General features: G+C 36.9%; 1 long non-coding RNA gene across 1 annotated transcript; it reads left to right on the top strand.

Annotated features, from left to right (window-relative positions):
* The first annotated feature begins 1,377 nt into the window (after positions 1–1,377).
* LOC132052967 (uncharacterized) lies at positions 1,378–4,298 on the top strand. The gene is made up of 2 exons (XR_009414049.1): positions 1,378–1,498; positions 3,775–4,298. It is a non-coding gene; the product is annotated as an uncharacterized LOC132052967 (long non-coding RNA).
* Positions 4,299–25,332: the final 21,034 nt, after the last annotated feature.

The raw sequence follows: 25,332 nt of genomic DNA on the forward strand, positions 1-25,332 counted from the left end.
ATAATAATACCAAGTAAAATATTATCACTTTTAAAAAATTCTCTCAAAATAATTTTATTAAAACACATAACCCCCACATTTTCAAAAAATTTAAGATAGGGGAATAATATTTTCGTAACTCATAAGAAGTATTACTAATTTCTCATAAGACATTTCATCTTATAAATTACAATATGCTAATATACCTTCACCTAAATAATTATGTAAAATTTCTCACACTATGTCATCATCAACAAATATTTTAAGAAAACAATATGAGAAAAGTAAGTATCAATACTAATATTTTGATCATTTATTTAAACAGTAGTAGACACAAATAAACTATAATTACAATATCCATTGCTCAAAAAATATTTTCTCGTTGATACAACTTTATCATACTCAAATAACCTTCACTCCACATATATATGTATGTATTTTTTTTTTTCAAATGTGAGTTTAAGAAGAACTTTTCATTTTTCAAGAACTACTCAAGTTCTTGAATCACCAAGATAAATAAACTATTCTTCTTCTTCAATTAGGGTGTAAAACATAAAATAATTTTGAGAAATTGTGATTCTTTTATTGTTTGAAAGTAAGATGTTAGAGTTGATTTGCATCTCATAATAACTTTTATATCATTGCATTATTTATACTTGTAAAATCATGTTAGAAGTTTTATTTTCTATGAGTTCCTTTAATCATGTTTTTAATTATTTTTTTAAACTATTAATGTAGTTTTTATTAGAATTTGTGTTATTATACTATTTTCCTACATTATAAATTAAAAATTTAAAGATTTATGGGACTTACGCTTCGCCCCTCGGAAAGTAAAACGCCCCGTCTTTTAAAACACTAACTAAAATGTCCTTTAAATCTTGGTTATAAACTTGTTATACAAGATGTTTGAATTGCCAAGTTACAGAATACAGAAAGAAGCACTCTTTTTTTGATAGATAAAAAAGAAAAGCAAGATACTTAAATTGAAACAGAGGGAGTATTTATTGTTTTCCCTCTTGCGTTACAATTTACAAGTGTCGTTGAAGCTAAAAGGGTACTCCCGCCATCTCAAAATATTTGTCGAATTTTCTATTTACACCCATTAAAAAACATTTATAAGGGTAATATTTTGACTATTTCACCTTCTTAACATATTTATCATGTTCTCTCTCCTCAATAAATATTTACTTCATTAATGATGAACTTTGTAAATATTGGTATGTAAACTCATAAAATCAGCTCATTGATGTAATTAATATAAGAGCAAAATAGGAAAAAACTATTTAATTTTATCTTGGCTAAATAAAATGATAAATATTTTGAGATAATTTTTTGTTTTTAATAAGGACGATTAATCTTTTGAGACGGAGGGAGTAAAAGCCATAAAACCCCAATGGTCAAAAGTGGTACGACACCAGAACCCCAGACACCAGTTTAACCACTGTTGATCTGCAATGTGCATTCACTGTCTTCCACATCCCTTCTCTTCCTCACTTGTTTCTTCAGTGCGCTCCAGAAGGTAATACTATTAATTTCCAGATTAAAAGACTGCTCCCCCATCTCCTTCCTTTTTCTCTCTTTTTCTCAGACCCTTTTTTTTTTTATCTTTTGCAAAAGATGATGATAAAGATTAAAGATTACTACTCACTTGATAACACATAGTAACATAAAGTCACTCTTTTTGTTTGTGTTTATGATGTATATGTCTTAATGGTTTCTTTCTTTCTTTGGTGTATGATGAAAGATTTTGTTGACAAAGTCGCTTTCTAATCCCTCACTCTCATGACGAAAGCGACCATTCGTTTTCCCTTTTCTGTATTTATACACTCTCCTATATTCCTTCAGTTTGTAAAATTATCTTTATCTCATTTCCTTTTCTTCATAATTTCTTTTGTTTTTTTTTCCATTCATCCAAACGTTGTTTATCTTTTTTTTTTTTCGCCCTTATTTTATCTGCTGTTTGTTTTCATAGTTCTATTTATTGCTGTGATGTGAAGTGACATTCAGGAACACTTGAAATAAATGGGAAAATGAAAGCTTACCAAAGATTATTGCAGACTTCGGGTTTCAGATGATTGGTTATTTAGCAGATAAGTACTTTCACATATTTCTTCCATTTATTATCTTTTTGTTGCTTAAGATTCATATTACTATCCAAGATAGTTGCTTTACTTCTTGATTCTTTTGCTTCCCTTTTTTCCTTTTGTTATTCAGATTGATAGAATTAAAATCATTGTGATTCTGAGTTGTTCTTTATATATGTTATTCTTATTTTTTTCTGTCTTTTGCTAATATAACCACTGTACTCATTGGAATGGTAAATGAAAGATCTTTGTGTTCTTTGATTGATTTTTGCAATTCTGTTATTGTTTATAGGGTTTGTGCTAAGAGTTGAATTAACATATTGTGTTTGTATGGTGACTAAGGTTTGCCAGGGATTTTGGTTTTCTTCTTTAGCGCTTTACAGGTTGATTAATTTTTGTTTGTCAAAGAGAAAGGTAGCTAATTTGGGTATCTTCTCAGGTTTCAGATGTCATATGTGGTATTAAAAATTAATTACTTTGGTATGCTAGCAATAGTGGAAAAAAGTTTTTTTGCATTCTTATTTTCTGTTGTGATTAATCATGGACTTAGCATTGATAGTTGCTTTTTGCTGTATCTTTGTCAATTCAAAGCAAATTTTACCACATAATAAGCAAAATATAATGTGGATTTCCAAGTTCATTGTTCAAAATGTGTTTTCTTAAAGAGATGGGGGACAAGGGGCTTTTTCCTTCACCAAAAATAAAAAAAAAATAAAAAATGTATCTTTAGTTCCTAGTTCTTCATCCTTCAGCTATTATTCAAGCATGATTTTGGTTGTGTCTATTGCATTTGCATTTCATTTTCATTCAAAAGCTAAATGCAAACTATTTCTTGCTTCTGTAAATTGAAATTCAGGCCAAAGTCTATCCTTTTACTCTCTGCAATTTGTTTCTGAGATGTAATGGTGAATTGTTGCCAAGTATTGCTGACTGGTTACAGATGATAGTGTTTGTGCTTTCTTGGGGGAGTTAAATATAAGCTGTCAAAAAAGTTAATATTGGTAAAAAAAAAGGTTAGTTTACTTATTCCTCCGAAGCTCATGTACATATGATTTGGTGAATTTAATAAGGCTGTTGAGTTGAAGAAGTTAATTGTAAAGTTTAGTGAATTGAGGAATGGTCCAAGAGAGCTTCCTTCAGCCCACTCGTGGAGGAGAATTGGGGTTGAATTAGCTGCCGACTCATTCATCCAATCACTCAGTAGAAAGGATAGGTTTTGTGCTACTGTGATTGAGTGAATGATGCGGGAGATAGTTTTCCATCTCTCTCTTTCCTTGCTTGGACTGAAGGGAGCTCCTTTTTTCCATTGTCTTCATTTTCAAAACCTAATTTTTGAAAGACCCCTCGCATTCCCTAATTATCATTCTGTTAATTTGGTGGTTGTTTATAAGTTTTTACATATTGGGGAGATTTCCAGGATAAGATCTTTCAGTTGTCTGAACAAATTCAACCACTTGATTAGACTTCCGTTTAAATTTGTCAATAGTTCTCTCTAGCATCTTGTTAGTAGTGAATGTATATGCGCTTGATATCTACTTCCTTATGTATTTCCAAGAGTTATGTATAGGCAGTTGTCTCTTCGTAGGTACCCCTGGTCTCCACCACCATTATATATCTCGGTTAATCCCAAATGTTAGATTCCTCATATGGCTATATTTTCATGCCTTATACAGTTATACTGAACATCTATATCATCTGTTTATTGTATCAGCTATAATGTTATATCCGCTCCTTGCAATATGTTCTATGTGTTCTGTCTAAACTGATCAGGAATGCAGCACAGATTCACCTGCTTAGTTGCTGTGGGAAGCTCCTATTCCTCTACATTTATATGTTTGAAGTCACACATATCTCTTGCACAAATTAAGGCTTCACTTTGTAAATAGATGCTTTACTCGGCTCTTGCTAAGTGAAACAACTTACTTGCAATTTCTGTTTTTGGGAATAAGTATTTACGAATTCATATATAGTATCACACGTAGATCAGTTCAATTTGAGGTGGAAGTGCTTCTATGCTTTAAATTTACTAATATTTTGCATGGCTCTCAGAGATTGAAGACATCAAAACGTGATGAGCACCATGTTTTTCTCCCTTTATCTAGGGCAAGCTTGTAATGAGGATGACCTCATTGAAAAGCATTGGCTCATATTTCTTTTATATGGCAAGTGGTTTGTAGAAAGTACAATTTTTATGTTATATTGCATTAATGAAATGCTTTAGTCCCTTTCCTTCAACACTTAGTACTATATTAATTTATTTTTAGCTAGGTCATGCTATACAATATGACAGTGTACCAATTGATTTTGCCAATTATGGAGGGGGGGACCTCATGGTTTAAATCCTGATTTAGGAAATCAGCTATAGTTTGAGATAATTTTCCATCATTTTATATAGTGTTTATAAGGTTGTGTCCTGCATTATTTGTCTAGGAAGTACCAATAGATTCTGTCTGTAGGGTGGTCCCCCGCCTTTTTTACATGCAATCTTCTTGCCTTCATTTTACTTTGTTTTGTATGCATTCTAAAACTTAATTCTGTATTAAAATATGATGCATCATTGGTCCTTCCTGTTCCCAGAGGAAGCCAAGCCTATTAGGTGTTCCTCAATTAATTAATTATTATTTTGGTGATAATTCATTGCCCTATCATACTTCTTTGGAGGAAAAAATTCAGGAACTGATAAAACAAAAGATATGGAGATGGATTGAGAAAGCTGCAGAACTGTGATGACTCATGGTGGTATTCTTTTAATTTGGTATGACCTGTTTAATGATGTCATTTATAACGGAGCTCTTTTTTTATTTTTTTATTTTTTATTTTAAATAAAGTCTACTAGGCTTTTGGCCTAGGGCTAATTTTATTTATTTTCTAGAAAGCGAAAAATACCCCAAAGGGAGAGTACAAGTCAGGGGGGCTAGATCTTACCTTACTAATCCTATTGAGGCAACCTGTGCACTAGCAAGGGTGTGTTTGGTATAACGGAAAATGTTTTTCAAAAAAATATTTTCTCGGAAATAATTGATTTTCCTACTTATTTTCTTGTGTTTGGTACGCATGTTGAAAAATGTCATTTTATGATGGAAAATTCGTCCACCAGGTTTTATCAATTTGCAAATTCGTGCTTAGTTAGTTAAAAGAATGAACTTGACTGATATTATGAGCATTTGCATATATTCAAAGTAAAACATCATGACATTTTTGAATTCGGAGTGCAACTTCTGTTGGTGGGTGGTAGGTGTGGTGTGATAGGTGGGGGTGGTGGGGGGTGAGTGGGTTAGGCAGATAGGGGTGGGTGGATAGTGCGAAGGTGGGCTGGGAATGCGTTGGTATGTTTTTTTATTCAAAGAATGTCTTCCCTCAAATTTTTAAGGAAAACATTGTCCAAAATATTTAGTGCAACCAAACAAGGTAAAAACGGAAAACATTCTCTGTCATATCAAACACACCCTTGAAGAAAAGAAAGGAGATAACAGGTTGCCCAGAAGAATTTTGTGGCTAATCTTGAGAATAGTATTCCATTGGGTTTCTGCTTCATTATGAGATATGATGATTGGTGAAGGAGAAGGCGAAGGCTCAAGTAAGGTTGAGTGGTCCCTCTCTCCAACTCTACTCCCACCCCCGTGCCTCAAACTGCACTAACTTCAATGCAAAAGAAAATCATTTTTCTTTGCAATGCTAGTGGCATTTCAAGAATTTGTTGTTGTCTTGTGGAGAACCGATATTCTTGTTCAACATCTGCATGCAAATGTCGGCCCGCATGTGTAGTTTGGTTGGTTATTTCTGCTTTTTCTTCCAATTTCATCAGCCCACAGACTCGACCTCTACTATGGTTAAGTTATAGATTGATGTGAGAATCCACACTGATTAATGGCTTAATACATATATCGGCAGCTCCTTAAACTTGATAGTAAATTTTATTTAGACGCTGCCTGTTCCAATTAAGTATTTGAACTCATGATAAAAAGTTTCTCAATTAGACACTTTCCATTCGAGTTTTGCAAAAACTTTTGCACTTATTTTCAAGCGTCTATGAGGTTGCTAAATTAATCACATAAAGTATATTATCTCCTTTATTATATGCACCTTAATTAGAAAACATTTGGGGTTTTACGACTTATCAAGGCGAATGCGTAAATTAAAAGAGATGATATATTTTATGTGGTTAACCTAACTATCTAATAGACTCTTGAGGACATGTGCAAAAGTTTTTTTTTTTAAATTTGAATCGAATGTATCTAATTGAAACACTTTATCATATGTTCAGGTGCTCAATTGGAACAAGCCGTAGTTGAGGGCCTAAATGAAATTTGACTTCAAGTTGAAAGGGCTGCCTATGCATTACATGGTTACTGATAAGGTTTATATGAAATTACATATTAACTGGTTCGGTGTGAGTGCTGATAATTTCTTTTTATCGGTTGTCACATTTTGATACAAGTTAACGACTGCTCTATCTGGTGACCGACTTGCAGAAGTTGAACTGTTGAATGGGTTGATTTTAAACAAAATTAAGAGGCGCTTACTGCAGCAATTTCTTAAATTAGTTTGTCAGAAAAAACTCTAAAGTAGGCTCTATGCTGGGTAATGCCGAATGTCTTTGCACTTAAGGTGAAGTGAAAAAAATAGCTCTCATTGATGAAATAAAAAATATTCTTAGGTATTTTTTTTTTTATCTATAGCGGGGGGTAGGATGACACATATTTGTATTGGGTGTGAGGTAATAGGCGTTGAGTAAATTAGTTGGGGGGTGCATAAATTAGTTGAGGTGTGCTTAAATTGACTTAAACAAGGAAAAAGAATGAGCGCTCGGAAGCCCCTTGTGAGAGAAGATTTGGAAAATGTTAGTCAGCCACTTTGGACGGTGGTAGAATGAAATTTTTAATTCTTGACCATTGTACATTGATTATATTATTCTTACGTTGTTGGGTACAAAAAGGGATATAATTAGGCTTAAGCTCATTAGCGTTGTACTTGAAAAAGAAAAGTGTCCTTTGCAGAATATAGCCCAGTTGGATTAGAAAACTCTAGGAATAGCACTACCAAAACTAAAAATATAACGGTGTGATTGGCTTATTGCATCATACGCGTAATATGATTGCTTAACAAAATGTGCGATGACTTCTATAAAACAAATGTTATATGCAGATAAGTATTTAACCTTTGAAGTCCAACGTAGACGCAACGAGAGTGTGTCATACGAATATGAACGGTAACTAGAGGTATCCAAATATAGTTAAGTCTTATTGCGCACTAAATTAGTGCGCAAGAGGTCTTTAATAAAAGTGTAATGACCCGTTCCGTCGTTACGGTGAATTTCGAAATATTCGTGTCACCGACTCCTGAAGACATGCTTGAGCCTTCCCTTGCAATTGGGGAATTGTTAACTTGATCGGGAAATCGTATGAGTCGCGCGTAAAGAATTAGATCGGGCCTTGAGCCCAGCTTAGGCCGCTTCAGCGCCATCCAGGTCGCCCCAGCGGCGCCGCAGTAGCGGCTTGTCTGCCGCAGAAGCGGCATTGCAGAGGATCCCATTCGACCGCCCTAGCGTCTTCTTTGATGCAGAAACGGTACCGCCAAAGCGGTGACGAGACCGCCCTAGTGGTCACGAACAGTGGTTCCACCTATTTAAGTGACATTTCGGGAATTGGCTTCATTTCTTAAAACCTTAGAGGCTCTAGCCGCCTTTGGAGTAATTTTGGAGCCAAAAATGATACTTCCCTGGGAAAGGATATCCCCTTAACCTGTTCCATCCATTCTGCCAACATTGATTCTCATTAAAGATTCTTGTCTAGAATCACAAATGGGTATCTCAACTATCTTAAGTTCCAAAATGATGAACCCTTGTCCTTCTTGATATAAAAGTCCTTGGAATATCTTCCTATGCTCATCATCCTAACGTGATTCCCTACCTAATCCTTTATCTACCCCATTAAAATACATATGGGTCTCTATTTTAGATCTTGGAAATGCGTTTCTTGAAATAAGCCTAAAATGGCAATTTGACCAAACTAGTGACTTGAATATGGTCATGAATGTCCTAAATAAAAGTTGATTGATCAACTAGCGTTGTGATAGCGAATTTTTAGGTAGGATAAAATTCCATATCTACCTTAGCAATTTCGAAGTCCTTGAAAAGGACCTTAATGGTGAATTCTACTCTTGGGTCTCATGGTTGTCTCCGAGCTTTTCATATGGATTACGCGGTGGTGATTAATTGAGGCGTCATTGGAGGTTCGTGGCACCCGGTCGGCCATGAGGTAGGTTACGGCTTTCATTTCGGTAGATTCCGTTTAGTTTTTCGTATTGTTGTGTAGAAGAAACGGAGAATGCATGTATAGGAAATTGGAGATATGGGATAGAACCTTAGGATGGTATTATTATGTGTGACTTGTTTGTTCGGGCTTGTGGCATGTAGACTCCTTAGGTATTGATGTGGCTTTGTTGATTATCGGTGGATTTATGTAACTTAGGAGTAGCGGACGGAATCTAATTATGCCTTTCGATGAAGTTATTTGTAGTAACTCTAAAAGCTAGTTGAGAATATAAATTGTACCATGATAGTGAACGATGTCCTAGTTAAATGATGACGAATGACTCGAGTGTAGGGTGAGATTCTTATCCTAAGAAAATATGCAGATTAGGGAAATGGTAATACCGTATGTTAAATGATTGACTTGATGTGTATTGGGGCTAGCCCCCCGTTATACGTGCCTGATTGGTTAATTGTGTTGGTTTGACGCCATGTGTAGTTGGTAGATATCGAGTTCTGTGGTCGTTTTGATTTGAATAGAATTTACATATCGTTGTTGGTATTATGCTCAATATATGACGGCGTACCCACTGATGGTACTTGAGTTATAGATATATGTTGGCGTACCCACTGTTGCTACTTGATTTGATACATGTTGGCATGCCCACTGTTGGTATTGTGATGTGATGCATTGCTGGCGTACCCCGTTGAGGTACTTGTGATATTGAGCTTGATTGTTGATGATTGACATATGCATTGTAAGCATTTCTCATATTTATCATGCATGGCTGATATCCGGTGATGATCCGGTATTGTTGATTGCGCGAAACTGATATTTGATAAACTCTTTTATTTAAGTGTTTATAAAAAGGCCGATGTCCGAAGATCCATTCCGGAATCGTTGTTTTATATGAAACTGATATTTGATAAACTCTTTTACTTACTTGAGTGATTATGAGGAGGCCGATGTCCGAGATTCAATTCCGGAATCGTTGATTTGTGAAACTGATATTTGACAAACTCTTTTGAGTGATTGTGAGGAGGCCGATGTCCGATGGTTATATTCAGCATCGTTGGTGCATGGCCAATTCCGATGTTATCCCAGAATCGTTGTTAGTGCATGGACTCCGCGGGTCCCCCAGGATGGTGCCGGTGAGACTCCCCCTGTGAGCAATTTGCCAGGGTCCCGTCTGTCTGTTGGGCAAAGATCCTGGACGGGTGACACTTAGACTTTGCGAGTCACGCTGGGTTGTGCTACCGAGACATCGATATTTCTGTCTGGAGTACATGTGTACACCTCATTGGCATGACATGACATCACATTCATACCATTATCGCATTGCATTGCATATGACTTGGTCGAGATGTATGTGATGATTGGATTGTGATGATTCTATTGTGATGATCGTATTGTAATGATTCTAACATAGTGATTGGTTGGGTCGGATATACTCAGACTTATCATATGGGGTTTAGATGCTATACATAGGCAATGACGAACATTTGGACTCGATTCTTGTGACTTATATTGTTGACTTGTGCATGTTAAATAAACCTAAAACTAGTAGCGTATCGTGTTAAGCGAGGTTGGACATGAAGATGTCGTAATAATGAGTTCGCTCCTAAAACACGAACGAGCGACTTGGGAATTGTAAAGATGTTGAGAATCTGTATAGGTCTTTGGCCAACTTATAATTCATGGTAGATTAGTTGTGACTTAAGTTATATTGAAGTTGTGATCTACTGTTTTGGGATATGTGATTTGATTTAGTGATTATCATCATTATTTGTGAATTCTTTACCAATATGTACTACTAACCATTATCGGCCTATGATACTTACGGTACGGCATGTTTGTGACTGATATTGTACTTGCTACACCCTTTTTGGGGTGTAGATTGTTTCAGGTATTTGTTGATGTGAAGAGGAACTCACAATGCCTATCCGGAAGGCCTCCTCCCACTTCATTCGGGACGGGGGATGCGCCGTAGTATGTAATGGTAATCTGAGTCAATAGTCGCTCTTGTACTAGTCTAGACCAGGTCATGGGAAGTCGTATTGAGTCTGTAAAATCTGTGTTGTTGAATATAATGGTAATCTGAGTCAATAGTCGTTCTTGTACTAGTCTAGACCAGGTCATGGGAAGTCGTATTGAGTCTGAAAAATCTGTGTTGTTGAAAACCTGTACACCTTATGTCATTGGATATTTATAAATGGAATTTCGTTGTATTTCTTAATTATCAAATGCTTTTAAATGGAATGTCGTATGATAGAAACGTTTTATGAATGAGAGAGTTTGCCTACCGAGGTGGGAAGGTAGGTGCCTGCACGAACCCGAATTTGGGTCGTGACAAAAAGTCCCACCATCTTCTCCACCCCGGCGGTTCCCCCACCATTTAAAAAAAAAAAAAGGATTAACAATCAAAAACAGTGGTCCGCACATTAAAAAATTATCGTTTTCGTATTATTTTTTAACCCGAAAGTCAATATTCTTGGTATATTTAAGGCAAGGACCAAGTTTCAAAGCTTGGATGTCAGAATAAAGTTGCGTAGAACTCAATTTCAAAAACTCAAAAACAACCTTCAATCTAGGTATTTTACTATGAATTTTCTATTACATTGTTAAATATATTATTATCCCAAGTATGATTAATGTGGGTTTCGGAAAAAAAATGAATTACGCCAAAAAAAAAATAGCGCAACAGCGGCTGTCAAGTGCGCGATCAACCCCTTTTTCGTTTATTATTTTTTTTTAAATTTTTTAAATTAATTATTTGTTAATTGTTTATTAGCTAATTGTTAATTATTTGATTACATACTTGTTAGTTATTTGATAATGATATGTTAATCTTTAATTTTTTGTTAATGATTTGTTAATTGTTTGATTATAGGAAAATATACTAATCTCCTAATAATTTATTTATTTGTAAAATTGTTTAATCCATGTTAATTATTAATGTGCTAATTAGTTATCTAATTTTATGTGCTAATAGTTATCTAATTTATTTTATGTGCTAATTAGTTATCTAATTTATGTGTTAATTTTCTAATTAGTGGTCTAATTAATTATCAATTGGTCTAATTAATTATCAATTGTTAATTAGAAATAGTTAAACCTTTATATCCTTAATATTATATTTGTTAGTTAATTGTAGTTAATCCTTAGTTTAGGATTGAATATCCTTAGTTTAAGATTAAATATAGAATTAATATAATATTAGTTAGTTAATTGTAGTTAGTATAATAATTAATTAACAATTATTAATTCGCAAATTTATATAGTTAATATAATTTCCCGTTAAAGGATTAGTTAGTTAGTATAATTGAACATCCTTAGTTTAGGATTGAACATCCTTAGTTTAGGTTTGTACATCTTTAGAAATCCTTAGTTTAGGATTGAACATCTTTAGTTTAGAATTGAATATCCTTAGTATATTTTTTCGATAAAAGATTACATAATTAATATTGTATGTTAATGATTAATTAAAAATGCGTAAAATAGATACGACACCTCCATGGATCCCGACCCCCTTCATTCGGGGCCCTTCGAGCCAGAGGTACTTCATCTACAGCAGCATCATAGGTCCTAGGTAGTATGGGATGAGGATGTAGCTGCCAGCTGTTTGTTCCGTCCTCGGTTGATGGAACAAGCATGAGATATTTTAGGCGCTCAGCCCTCACATCGTCGCGTCTTAGATATACTATATCAGGGTGGTATCTACCGTTGTGTCACTGCTGGTGAGGTACAACATGATAGGGCTCTTGTGACGGCCATGATTGAGCGATAGCGACCAGAGACCCATACATTTCATCTCCGCACTGGTGAGGCCATCATCACCCTTCAGGATGTGGAGGTCATTTACAGTCTACAGGTAGATGGAAACGCGTTGTATATTGAGGAGCCTCAGCAGATGTCGTCGTATCGGGTTTGCGTTCGCGCCTCAGGAGGGTGATATATGGGGCCAGAGTGGGGTGTTGATTGTCACGCCCCGAACTATAGCCTGGGAAAAACGCAGCACTCGGTGCCTTACTGCATGTGACTGAGCGAACCACATGGCTTGCTGAATCATCATGAGACATAACATGAGCGGAAATATAACGTGAGAACATGATGGGCTTTTAAGAATACACATGAAGTCATATAAAATTAATAAAATACTCGTCATAACATGAATGCGGAAATAACATAAGTTGAGCCAAAGATGGCTAAATACCTTGCATGTCTAACATAATTAAACTGACTAGTCTATGAAACCTCTAATCATGAGTCTTGACTGGAAAACATACTTGCTGGGACAAGGCCCCCAAAGATACCTTTAAATGCATAACTAATAAAATAAAGAATAACCATAAAACCCCAAATGAGATAGGGCTCCCTAATAAGCTAATACGAGCGAATCCCCAGGTGATATGGTGTCTCAGAAATCACTGCGATCGTGAAATGCAGCCCCGGCATAAAGGGGACGTCAAAGACATTGAATGTCTTGTATGTAAAGCAAGCGAATGAAATAACATGGGATATGGAAATATATAATAGAGACTGAATTGAAACATGATTATGAACATGAGTACATATACATATATAACATGTGTAAAGTATCGTGAGTAGGGAGAGCAGTAAATATAACCGACAACATGGTTTGGTACTTGCGTCCTACCAGCAGAGCACTCATACTTTGCTAGGGACATGAGATTTAATAATATTATGAAAAGATCCAGTCATTATGAAAGATCGCCTTAAGCATGGGTGGAGCGATCCTCATCTTACGGTGGCTACGTAGTTTCAGGCTGTTTGAAGCCTTCTCAGTAATTAATGTAACTCCCAAAAACATGAACATGGAAAATAAGTGGCACTTGCTGCCCATGGCTTTTCATGAATCATAACTTGCATGTACATGGATATTATTGGTATTTTTCTTGCATGAACTTATAAAACATATATAGCTTTTCTTGAAAATATCATAATAGTTCATAAACTTACATGTAAGAACCCATGGAATGCAAGGTATGGGTTTTCATGGATTACAGGCAGATTCTCAATAATTATAATGATGTATCAAGAACACAATGAAGAATTTATACCAATTTAATATATAATATAACATGGGGCATGGACCTAGGGTTATCATAAACATGGTTAAAAATCCTAGTTTTCGTAAAGCTTCATACTTTATGGAAGAAGAAGCGTGGGGAAGAACAATGATGTTCCCACACATACATAGCAACCCTACATACCTGGTAATTCTCCAAGCTTGAAATAAAAATCTGAACTTAGAAGAAGAATTGCAAGGTTTATGTTTTGAGTCCTTTAAATAGGTTTTCTCGAAAACCCTATGTTAAGAACAATGATTTCATTGTTAGATTATGAGAACACATGTTAGAATTGATTTGGAAGGGCTTGGATTGACTTACCTTGATATTTTGGATTGTTGGGAGAAGAATACCTTCGTTCCAGGGTTTAGGGACTTGTGAAAATAAAAATTAAAACTGAAACTAGGTATTTATAATTTCTGGTGCGAAGTGGGAAACACGGACCAAAATACGGTCAGTATTCTGAATTACTATCCGTAAACCTGGACCGTAATTAAGCATGTTCAACAGGACAGAAACACTGTAGCACCTCCTTCCCAAATATGACCATCAAATACGGGCCCTATTTCAAAATACGGTCCATATTTTACAATATATATTTCCCAAGCCATATTTCAGAATGCACAGTGATTTAGATGCCAAATTGCGATTTAAAATATGGGCCGTATACTGAAATACGGTCCGTATTCTGGGGCGTAAATTGGCATTTTACAACTGAAGAGAAATTTTCAATTCTTACATTCTTTATCTGGTTTTCTAAGTATAGAATCATGAATATAGCCTAATTTAAAGGTACGGGGTGTTACAACGATGCATTCCCTCTCTACTCACTTGTACCTCGTAGACATGGAGCATCCGATTAAAGAGGATACAACTCAGGAAGATATTGACCGACATGCTCGTCTGTACCTTCTCTTCTTATTCGGGAGCATCCTACTTCCTATGTGAGCTTGAGGTATTTGCCGTTTGTGGAGCATTTGGGAGAGTTGGGATGTTATAGTTGGGGCGCTGCTGTTCTGGCTTACATATGTCGAGGATTTTGTCGAGCGTCTATGGGCTCGAGGACCGATGTCGCTGCATTTTGCCTGCTCCTCCAGGTAATATATTTAAGTGTGTGTAATTTTATTGTAGATATAGCCTTTTGAAACGACAACTAATAAAATATTTTTTTTAATGACCCTTTCAGATATGAGTGTGGACTAGGATGAGACCTTTTCAGCCCATAGCTGCTCACCCTCCGCTTGACTATATTGTTGATATGGTGCCATACGCACAGACATGGATGGGAGTCATAATCCGAAATATGGATATGCACCACAGAGTTCTCCCGTTCAGGGATCAGCAAGATCGTATGACGACGGGCACAGTAAGTTTTTTCGATTTAACATTAGTATGTTGTTTTTTTTTAAAACTATATTAGTCTTTTATTGTTAACTAATTCAATTCTTTTTACAGGCTTTTGTATGGACGCCATATGATCAGATTTTGGATTAGCTGCCCGCATTTTGTAGGGCTGGTGAGCCCACGTGAAAGTCGCGATGTTCGTTGATACATATGCATATCGTTGAGGATCACGCACCCGATCGCGTCTTACGACAGTTCGGCCATGTGCAGAATATACCTGAGCCGGTTACTGGGGAGCACGACCATTATTCGCGAGACGAGCGTGCGGCCGTCACTGATGCATGACGGGCCTTTATGCTGCTCCAGGTCCAGTGTTGGGATCAGAAGATGGGGACACTAGCGGTGGTCGGACATGCGACTCCGATCCAGAGGTAAATGCGGATCACTCGCAGCTTGATTGGCGACCCCACGAGGCCTTGTACAGATGACGGGGATATCTGTGCTACGCCGGGGCCGGTATGAAGCGTTGGTAAGTTTTATTAGTCTTAAACTTAATTAATTGTCTTATGTATTACGTTATAAATTTATTATTCATTAATATTTGCAAAAAAAATGCAGCTACGGACGCAGATGCGTTAGGGAGGAGCTTGAACCATGGGGCCAGGACGGGCGGATATGCGGCACGGATGGACTGATAGCCGAGGGTGGTATGCTACGGGCACGAGCTCGGACGTCACGACATTTGAGCGTGTTCTAGGGTCACTTTGTCGGGCGGCGGGTGCTCGTGGTCATGCCGGAGGTGGTGGTGGCTGAAGGGGGGGTGACAGAAAGGGTGGTGGCCAAGAGGGTAGGGGTAGATGGGCTGGTGGCCAAGGTGGTAGGGATAGAGGGGCTGGTCACAGAGGAAGTGGGGCCAGAAAGGCTGGTGATTTAGTAGATGAGCCTGACGAGCATGCTCTAGTTCCAGCTCCAGCCCAGCAGCCTCCGTCAACTTTAGAGATTCCGTCGACTTCTTACCAATTATCGACTTTAGAGCATCCGTCAACTTCAGAGCGACCGTCGACACCTCTAGAAATGCCGGATTTATTTTCAGATCACACATTCTGGCTATCATCTGCACAGCCGCCAGTTCATCATCCACAAGGTGAGCAACCAGTTCGTGATCTACAGGGTGGCACGGAGCTGGACTTTGAGTCCTTATTTGAGGACTTCGACATGTTTGAGAGCCAAAATGTAAGTGTTTAAAATAATTATTTTAACAAATAAAAATATTTATACTAATTGTTATATAGTTTTCCATTTCTTAGGTTCCAGCTCCAGGTCCGGCACCATCTACATCTCCGGCTCAGGGGCCCGCTCAGGAGACCGCTCAGGACCCCTTTTGCCAGCCATCTTAGGAGCCCATCGTTACACAAGTTTGATTTTTTACAATAAAATAATGTATTAATTAATTGTTTATATGTTATTCCATATTTAGTTTAGAATAAATCTAAACTAAATTGTTTATATATTATTTTAGGTTCATTCTTCTACGCCTGTGGACCCGTCTCCTGCTGAGATTGAGTCATCTCCTGAAGCTCACATTTTGGCCACCGTCGTCTCCCATAGGAAGCATAATTTGAACAAGCCCCCAAGAAAGGGAACGTAGGATGATCATGCCATCGAGCATGTACGGACTAAGAGGAAGAAGGGGGATGGAGATGATGGTGAGGGTGGTGGGGTTCGCCTTAGGACTAGTGTTATTCTAAAGGCTCCCACATATGGGACCTAGGGGGATGAAAATTGTGTATTTGTAAATAAAATGTACATTTTATGTTAATATTATATATAATTTTTGATATTATTTTCTTAATGATAATTAGTTATCTTAGTTTTTATTATCGTTTAATAATAACTCGTGCGACATCCTAAATTAATCAAAATCCTATAAAATAAAACACTTAAATCTACAGATAACAAGTTTCCAAACAAATAAGACTTATTTCGGAGCACTTTACAACCCCTAAAACAATGATCCAAAGGTATAGGTATACTTGATGTGTTGAGCCTACATTATTATTCGCAGAAAAAGATATCAGGTTCTATATAAAATATTGATATTCTGGCATTTTGAAACATGACTAATCTTTGGTCAAAGTACGGAAAAAACGTGAATTTCAAAACTTTTGGCCAATGAACAAAAGGCCGTTTTATTAAAGACCTATTGCGCACTAAATTAGTGCGCAAAGGTTAGTTACGTAACTTTTTTTTTTAATGGGTTATTTTGGTACCTCTGACCACTTTTTGGGTCATTTAAGTTGTGGACTCATCCCATCCCCACAATCCCTTAGCTTGCACCATTAATAGCTTGTTTGGATGATTGTTACATATTATTGTATAATGTATCGCATTATATTATATTGTATTGCTTTGATAACATAATGTTTGAACAGATTATATTATTTTGCATTTATATAATTTCAGTTGCCAGTGGTATGAAGAATAGATTAACAATATTATAAAATGAAGGGAAAAGGGGCAAATGTATCCCTCAACTTTGCGAAATAGAGCGGATATACCCCTCATTAAAAACGTAGGGCATATATAACCTAGCCGTTATAGAAATGGTGCATATTTGGCCTTTTCTTAACAGATCTATATTTAATGAATTAAAAAATTATTTGTATTTTGTTCATTTAAAATTGCAATGTGGCTTTAAAAAAAAAAAAAAACTCAACGATGAAAAATTTCTTCATCATTTTCATGTTAACCCATTTTTATATCTTCACCAAAATCACTCAAAAACTTTACCAAATTATCCCAAATTTCAGGTATGAACTCCACAAGACATTCCTAATCTTTTGAAATAACTTTTGATCGAAAAGGAGCCCGCTTGCGAAATCCCATTTTTTTTTTTTTTTTTTTTTTTTTTTTTTTTAACTTCAGCTCCTTCAATGGCTAACAATCTCTGGCAATTTTTCCGGGAAGGCAAGGCGCTAGGGAATTGCTTGATCAAAAGCTAAAGTTCGTATGAGATTTCTTTAGTTAAGTTGAGATGCCGGTATTTATTGAAATCATTGAAGCATATATCAATATAAATGGAAGTTTAAACGATCAATGTCAAAGCTTAGATTAATGTGTGGGGAAATATAATGAAAAACAAACCTACAGCAATCCATTTTGAATTAATGTTGCCGGCACAACTTATAAAAGGATAAGACTGATAACTAAGATACTAGCAACGACAACCCATGCCAGCGCGGGCCAAAGGCAAACCCTCCAACATAGAGCTTCATCTTAATTGTCTTGGCTAATTTACGCAAATATCTTTTTTAGTATATTATTTAGATTTTTTTTTCTTATTTTTAAAAATTATGCAAATATAACTTTTGAAAAATTATCTCTGAGGATAATATTAAATATGGTTTTAACTGTTGTCTAACATTTGTAATAATTTACAAAAATTGTAACTGTGGTCTAACGTTTTCTCATAAAGATTTTCAATTTGCTCAAACTGGATCTCTAGACCATGGTAAAAAAATCCTATAAGTTGCGTGATTTTTTTATTTTTAAAAGAATAATTTACTAAATAATTGTAAATTTTCAGTTTGGATATTCTCTTCTACTTAAAAATTTAATCTTTGTCTTTTCTCAAAAATGAAAATTAGACAACCAAGAATCGTAATGGTACAAACCTCCCGTCAGCTAAGATGGAAGATCGAGATTCCAAATACTTATGATTTTCATAAGGATAAAACAAATTTTTTTCTGCTCTCTACATTTTGCGATTCTTCCTCTTTCCTATTTTTTGCTACTTCCTCCGTCTCATATAGAAAATAACCAAACAGTTTTGTCCGTGATAACCACGTGGCCAGATGATGAGGTAAAATAGGCCAGGAAAGCATACAACTTATAGGAAATGCCATAATATTGGCTCTGCAATTACTAATATGCCCTTGTTCGTCCTTCTTAGCCACTTCTATAGAATAATAAAAAATTTAGTACATACGATTTCATAAGTTAGCAAGCAAAGGAATTTGTCTTACCCAGTTAAATATGCATTCAAAAAGCACTTCCAGATAGCTGACAATCTCTCTTCATTGTCAGCGGAGCATAAAGTTCAAGTCCAAAATTTTGAATTTCCGCAAGCCCTTCCTTTTCCAACGGGTGTTATTTCAAAAGATGAAGAATGCCTTGGGGAGTTCTGTAACGACCCGTTTGGTCGTTATTGCATTTTTACCCGGTTGACTCGTCCCCAAGCCTTGTTAGTACTATTTTGACATGTGGGGACCGGTGGTACAATTCCCTAGGCATCGTTTTGGGTTTTGGAATGACTTTTAGAAATTTGGCCATAAAGCGAAAACTGTTTGACTCAAAGTTGACTTTTAGGTAAACGTATCAAAAATGTCAATTGACAGTTCCATTAGGTCCGAGTGGTGATTTATGACTTAGTGGTATCATTGGTTTGGTTCCCGAAGGGTTTGGGTGTGATTTGGGTCATTAGTTATGGGACTTGTTAAGTTAGAATTGGAGTTGACCACGGTCAACATCGGGTCAAGATGATCCCGTGTCGATGTTTTGGAAGTTCCAATAAGTCTGTATGATGATTTTGGACATGTTCACAAAGTTTGGTTAGATTCGGATGAGTTTTGGATAAGTTTGGATTGTATAGTGATTGATTTCGGTTTCGATGTCGATTTGAGCATAAAGGGTACCATATTCAGCAAACGGCCTTTGATTCGTGTTTCGACTGAACCATTATATTCGTACCGTAATTTTGGAACCATAGCAACTGAAATCATCAAGTTTCGACATCGTATGAGGAATTTATGGTCATTTTACTAAGAATTCGGTTGCCAGATTTTTCAGATTAATTACGAAAATGTCATTGAATTCGTATTTAAAAATCTGCACAATTTCAAATATTGAAACTTCCATATCTCCTTCATTGTAAGGTCAAATAGAGTGATTCAAAAGCCTAAATTGACTGGAATTTCACAAGTAATCCATTGGAGGCATCAAAAGCGGGTTTCAGGGATCATTTGGCACAAGAAACGAGGCAGAACAGCTGGGCCTTTTTTGGCTATTAATGTTATTTGAGTTTTTCTCATCTTGGAAGTTTGGGTTTGGGAGAATTCAAGGATGTTCTTCAAGTTTCTTCCATGGGGTAAGGTCTAAACCATAATCTAAGTATTTCCCTTTGGTTCATCCCCTTGGTTTAAACTTTAATCCATGATTTCTAAAGTAGGAAATTGGAGTTTTTCATGAAGAAGGTTAATGGGTCTTTCTTGAGAATTTCATAAAATTGGTTAGACTTCCTAAGTTGCTTTAAATGATGAAATTGAATGGGTTTATGCTAGATTATGATGTATCTAAAGTTCATAATTATATACTTTCCATTATTAGTGTTGAATTCTTGAATTTAAGAGTTACGGTTTATACCAAAAATTGGGAGTTTTGCTTGGATTTTGAAATTAGATGAATCCTTGAGTTAATTTAGCAATTAGTTGATGGGTTTTGATCACCTAGTGTTTAATTGGATAATTTACCCCCAAATTTCTCGTTTTGCCCATGTGGACCCCATTTCCCCAATTCTAAGTTTGGTTTTTGACCCAGTTTGAATGATAGCAATATAGGTATCGATCTTCATGATTTCTAATCAAGATTTCGAATATGAATAAACTTTCTTGATCTTGAGGCACAGCGGAACGACAAGGCTAAAGAGTGATTGTTGGTGTATTGCTGTTCGGCCATCCAGGTAGGTTATTGCTTACCCTTGGTGAGACTTCGTATAGCGAAGCATATATTTAGATTATATTGTCGGAGAGAGCATGTAAACCTTTGGTGTGAAGTTGGGTTGGATATTGTCTTAGGCTGGGCCTTGTTGCGTGATTGGGGCTAGCCACCCCGTTGTGTTGTGACTTGATTGTTCTATTGTGTTGGCTTGATGCCACGTGTTGTTAGTAGATATTGGAATCTGTTGTCCATCTTGATTGTGATATTGTAGTATCTTACGGCTTGATGTCGATACGAGGATAGAGTTCTATATGACTTGTGTAGTCTTCCCTGATATTGTTGGCGTACCCATGTTGGTACTTGTGACACATATATTATTGGCGTACCCATGTTGGTACTTGTGACTTTGATATGTTATTGGCGTACCCATGTTGGTACTTGTGGCATTGATTATATTGTTGGCGTACCCATGTTGGTACTTGTGATATTGATCAGATTATTGATGTTGACACATACATTGCACGTATTCTCATCCATTCATGATACGCTGTTGATACCTTGATGATACTTGATGAAACACTGTGATGAGCTGGGCTCAGTTTTTACTTGAGTTACATAAGAGTTCGATATCCGATGTTCATCCCGGAATCGTGGATTGAGTGAATTGATACTTGATGAAAACTCTTTTTTACTTGAGTGACGTGAGAGTCCGATATTCGATGTTCATTCCGGAATCGTGGATTGAGTGAGTGCTTGGACTCCGCGGGTCCCCCAGGGTGGTGCCGGTGAGGACCCCCCGTGGGCAAAGATCCGGGGTCTCATTTTTCTGTTGGGCAAAGATTCAGGATGAGTGGCACTTAAACTTCGCTAGTCACCTTGGGTTGTGCTACCGAGACGTCGATATTTTCGTCCGGAGTACATGTGTACACAATATTTGCATGACATTTCATTGCATTCATACATTATCGCACTACATTGCATTGCATCTTGGCTTATATTGTGATGATTCAGTATTGTTCTTCTGTTATTTGATTTTCGGATTGTATATATATTTGAGACTTGGTAAACTTGGGTTTAGATGATTTCAACCTAAGTGATGACGGATACTTGGTTCTGATTGTGTTGACTTACACGTGTTGATTTATCTGCCTATCCTGCTTTATTGTCTGAATTATGTTAGCTATACTTAGTCGGCCGATGATACCTACCAGTACTGTTGTTTTGTACTGACCTATGCTTGCTGCATTCTTTTATGGATGCAGAGTATTAGACAGGTTCCACTTTTTCCCCTCGCGGTTGATTGGCGAGGCGGCTGTAGAGTCATTCCAGGGTGATCACGATGACGGCCGCTTCCCAAATGTTCTTTCCTTTACTTACTTGTCTTACTCTTATTCCGAGATAATTGTATTATGAGACTTTATCATCTTCCAGACTTGTAGTATTTAGTTAGTGCTCTTGTATGACTAGATTAGATCTTTGGGGTTGTATTTAGTATTTCCGCGCTTTATCTTATGTGGATGATTTGATACTTATTCTATATTTATTTCTTCCACCTTTACTTGAATTGGTTATGTTGGGATAAGGGTTCGCCTATCACGGCGGGAATGATAGGTGCCCATACGGCCTAGTAAAATGGGTCGTGACAAGTTGGTATCATAGCCCTAGGTTACCCGGTCTATAAGACAAGAGCGTGTCTAGTAAAGTCTTGTGGATCGGTACGATGAGCTCCGTGATTTTCTGCGAGAGGCTATAAGACATTTAGGAAACTTTGAATTCTTTCATTCTCTCGTGCGACCTTATTCAAATTGGTATCTAGTCAATTCTAATTGGTATCTGGACCCTCTTATCTTGATCGGCTCGGAAGATGAATATTTGTCCCTAAATTCTTATGCGAATGGTTGATCTATGGCGTGTTGTGGGTTGGGTGCGAGATATGTTATTCTGATTCGGGAAGTTGATCAAGTTCAATCCTTAGTTATGGCTTGAGGATTCGATTGTGTGGGTCGCGATTAGACTCGATTGTTGTGCAGAGTCGCAATTAGACTCATTTATTCTGAGAGTTAGTGAGAAATGGGAAGGATAGTTTAGAGGGTTACAGGGGCTCCATGTTTCAATAGTGGGTTGCTCGATGATATGATCGGTTTGACTTCACCTCATCAAGGCTTTATGATGGTGTGCGCGGCACTGGTGAACTAATGGCTGGTCGACGATTCAGCAACGGTAGAGTATTAGACTTTGGTAGGCAAGAACAAGTGTAAGTACGGTGACGACACTGAACGTGGACAAGCGTATTGTGATCGCGTGTAATAAAGAAAAAAAAAGTTGATAATAAGGACAGGAAGGAAGACTTTGTGGAAAGCGCATAGTGAAGTGAGACTTCATAGAATATCTTAGACATGAGTACTTTTCGAGAGATTGAAAAAAAAAATTGGTATCTGACATGGGTGTCCGGCTAAGGTTACGATTGGTGCAAAAAAAATATTCTTGATATGGGCTCGTTGATGTTAAAAGACTACTGTCACGACCCAACTGGAGGGCCACAACGGGCACCCGAAGCTAACCCACCTGGGCACCTCTCCTCGTACATTCACATGCACATCTAGGTGAGCCACATGACCCACTCATGATTCCTATACATCAATAATACGGATTTCGTTGGGCAAAGACACTTCTATATCAATATCAACAGTTATGCCCATGTACATATACACAAGCCGTGAGGCTAACAAGGTAATATACAAAATATGAGTCGACAAGGCTAAAAGACATCTAGCTATACACAACTGTCTACGAGCCTCTAAAGAGAGTATGTAACATCATATAGACGAGACAGGACCCCGCCATGCCTATATGTATATACACAAAAGAATAGTACCAACAGCTGCAGCTCCGAATCAAATGGAGCTCCTCTATGCAGTCTTTGAACAAGTAGTCTACGGATCAAGTCTATCTCCCTATCCACCTACAGGCATGACGCAGCGTCCACAAATAAAAGAACGTCAGTAAGAATAATGTACCGAGTATGTAAAGCATAGTCAAATACATAATAGAAGCATAAGAAATGTCATAAGATAAAACAATCATGGGATGACAGAGCCATTTGTACCTCTAGCGACATTCATCATGTTTTCTTACCCTTTTTCTAATAGGAACCTTCCATTACAAATGCTTACTTATATAGTAGTACCGTACCTGACCATAAAAGGTTCGGTGTCTCACGTACCCGGCCATGACAAGGTTCGGTGTCTCACGTACCCGGCCATGACAAGGCTTGGTGTTATACATACCTGGCCCTACGAAGGCTCAGTGTTATCCGTACCCAACTGCAGTGGTGTGTGCACGATAGATATCGTACCCGCCCATATAAGCTCGGTGTTCTTAGTAGTCTTACTTGGATATATATATATATATATATATATATATATATATATATATATATATATATATATATATATGGAAGTACATGAATATCATCATCATCATCATTTCCATTTATACCCTTCCTTAGAGGATTAACTACCATATGATGAGAATAATGGCATCGTGAGAATATCAAGAATCATGAGCTTTAGTGATTCTAGGAATGAAGTCATTTTGGAAGACATTATGGAATTCATGTGAAGGTATTTAACAACGGGATCATGCCTTAATGAAAGAAGGGTTAGCCTTACATACATCTTTGTCTTCTTAACTACTTAACGTTCACCGCCAAAGCTTGAGAAATCTACATTTAGAAGGATTCATACCACGGTTAAGCCTTAAAGACACTCTTAAATCCAAACTAGAATAATTCATGAGCTAACGAAAATTGAGCAGCATTTTCCCTATTTCATCGACTTCCACCATGTTACAAAACAACTCGCAACCAACTATAATAGCGCTCACAATATCATAATCATACTTCCATTAAGTCTCAAAATTCATTCTCACATTGAACTTATATCAATAACTTCACACCAATCCTTTGCACAATTTCATACAACACTTCCTTGTCACTATTAATACCCGTCATAACAAGATTATATCCATAGCATACTAAGAATCATGTCTTAAGTTAGTTTGCTACTCAAAAATATCATGAAAACTACATTTAGACCTCATCCTCTACTTTCTCCTTCTACCCAAGTTATTCAACAACTAAGCATTCTTGATAACATGAAATAAGCATGAAAACTAACCTCTTATCTCATAAGAATGAGCTTTGGAGCAAGTTGTCAACTTGTATGAAAACCCTAGCTTCAATACCCAAGTTATTCTTGAAGTCTACTAACCCTAGTGAATCTCCTAACACATGGATACCTTGACTCTTGCTATTTAATCTTTGATTTCTCTTGGGTTTGTGTGGAATATGCTTGGAGAAGGTTTTAGAGCTTTCAAGACTTTGAGAATTGAAATAAATGAACAAGGGTGGCCATATATAACTAAAAAGAATTCTAGCCTGACCCGGATATACGACCAATTATATAGGCTGTATAAATTATACAGTCCGTATAATTTGCGCTCCCTACGGGGACAAACTAGGCCTTATGAAGCTTTTCTCAAGCACGTCCTTCAATTGCTCGTTCAACTCTCGCAACTCTGCGGGAGCCATTCTATAGGGAGGAATAGATATGGGTTTAGTGTCTGGTAGCAGATCCATAGCAAAATCAATCTCCCGCTCTGGGGGAAGGCCTAGAAGCTCATCCGAGAATACATCCGGAAACTCATTCGCTACTGGGACAGACTGAAGAGTCGGCGATTCGGCTTCTGTATCTCGAACCCAGACTAAATGGTAAATATAACCTTTACCAATCATTTTCCTTGCCTTGAGGTAGGAAATAAACCTACCTCTCAGAGATGCCGTATTTCCCTTCCATTTCAAAACTGGTT

This window comes from Lycium ferocissimum, chromosome 1 (genome assembly GCF_029784015.1).
Source record: "Lycium ferocissimum isolate CSIRO_LF1 chromosome 1, AGI_CSIRO_Lferr_CH_V1, whole genome shotgun sequence".
Taxonomy (NCBI): Eukaryota; Viridiplantae; Streptophyta; class Magnoliopsida; order Solanales; family Solanaceae; genus Lycium; species Lycium ferocissimum.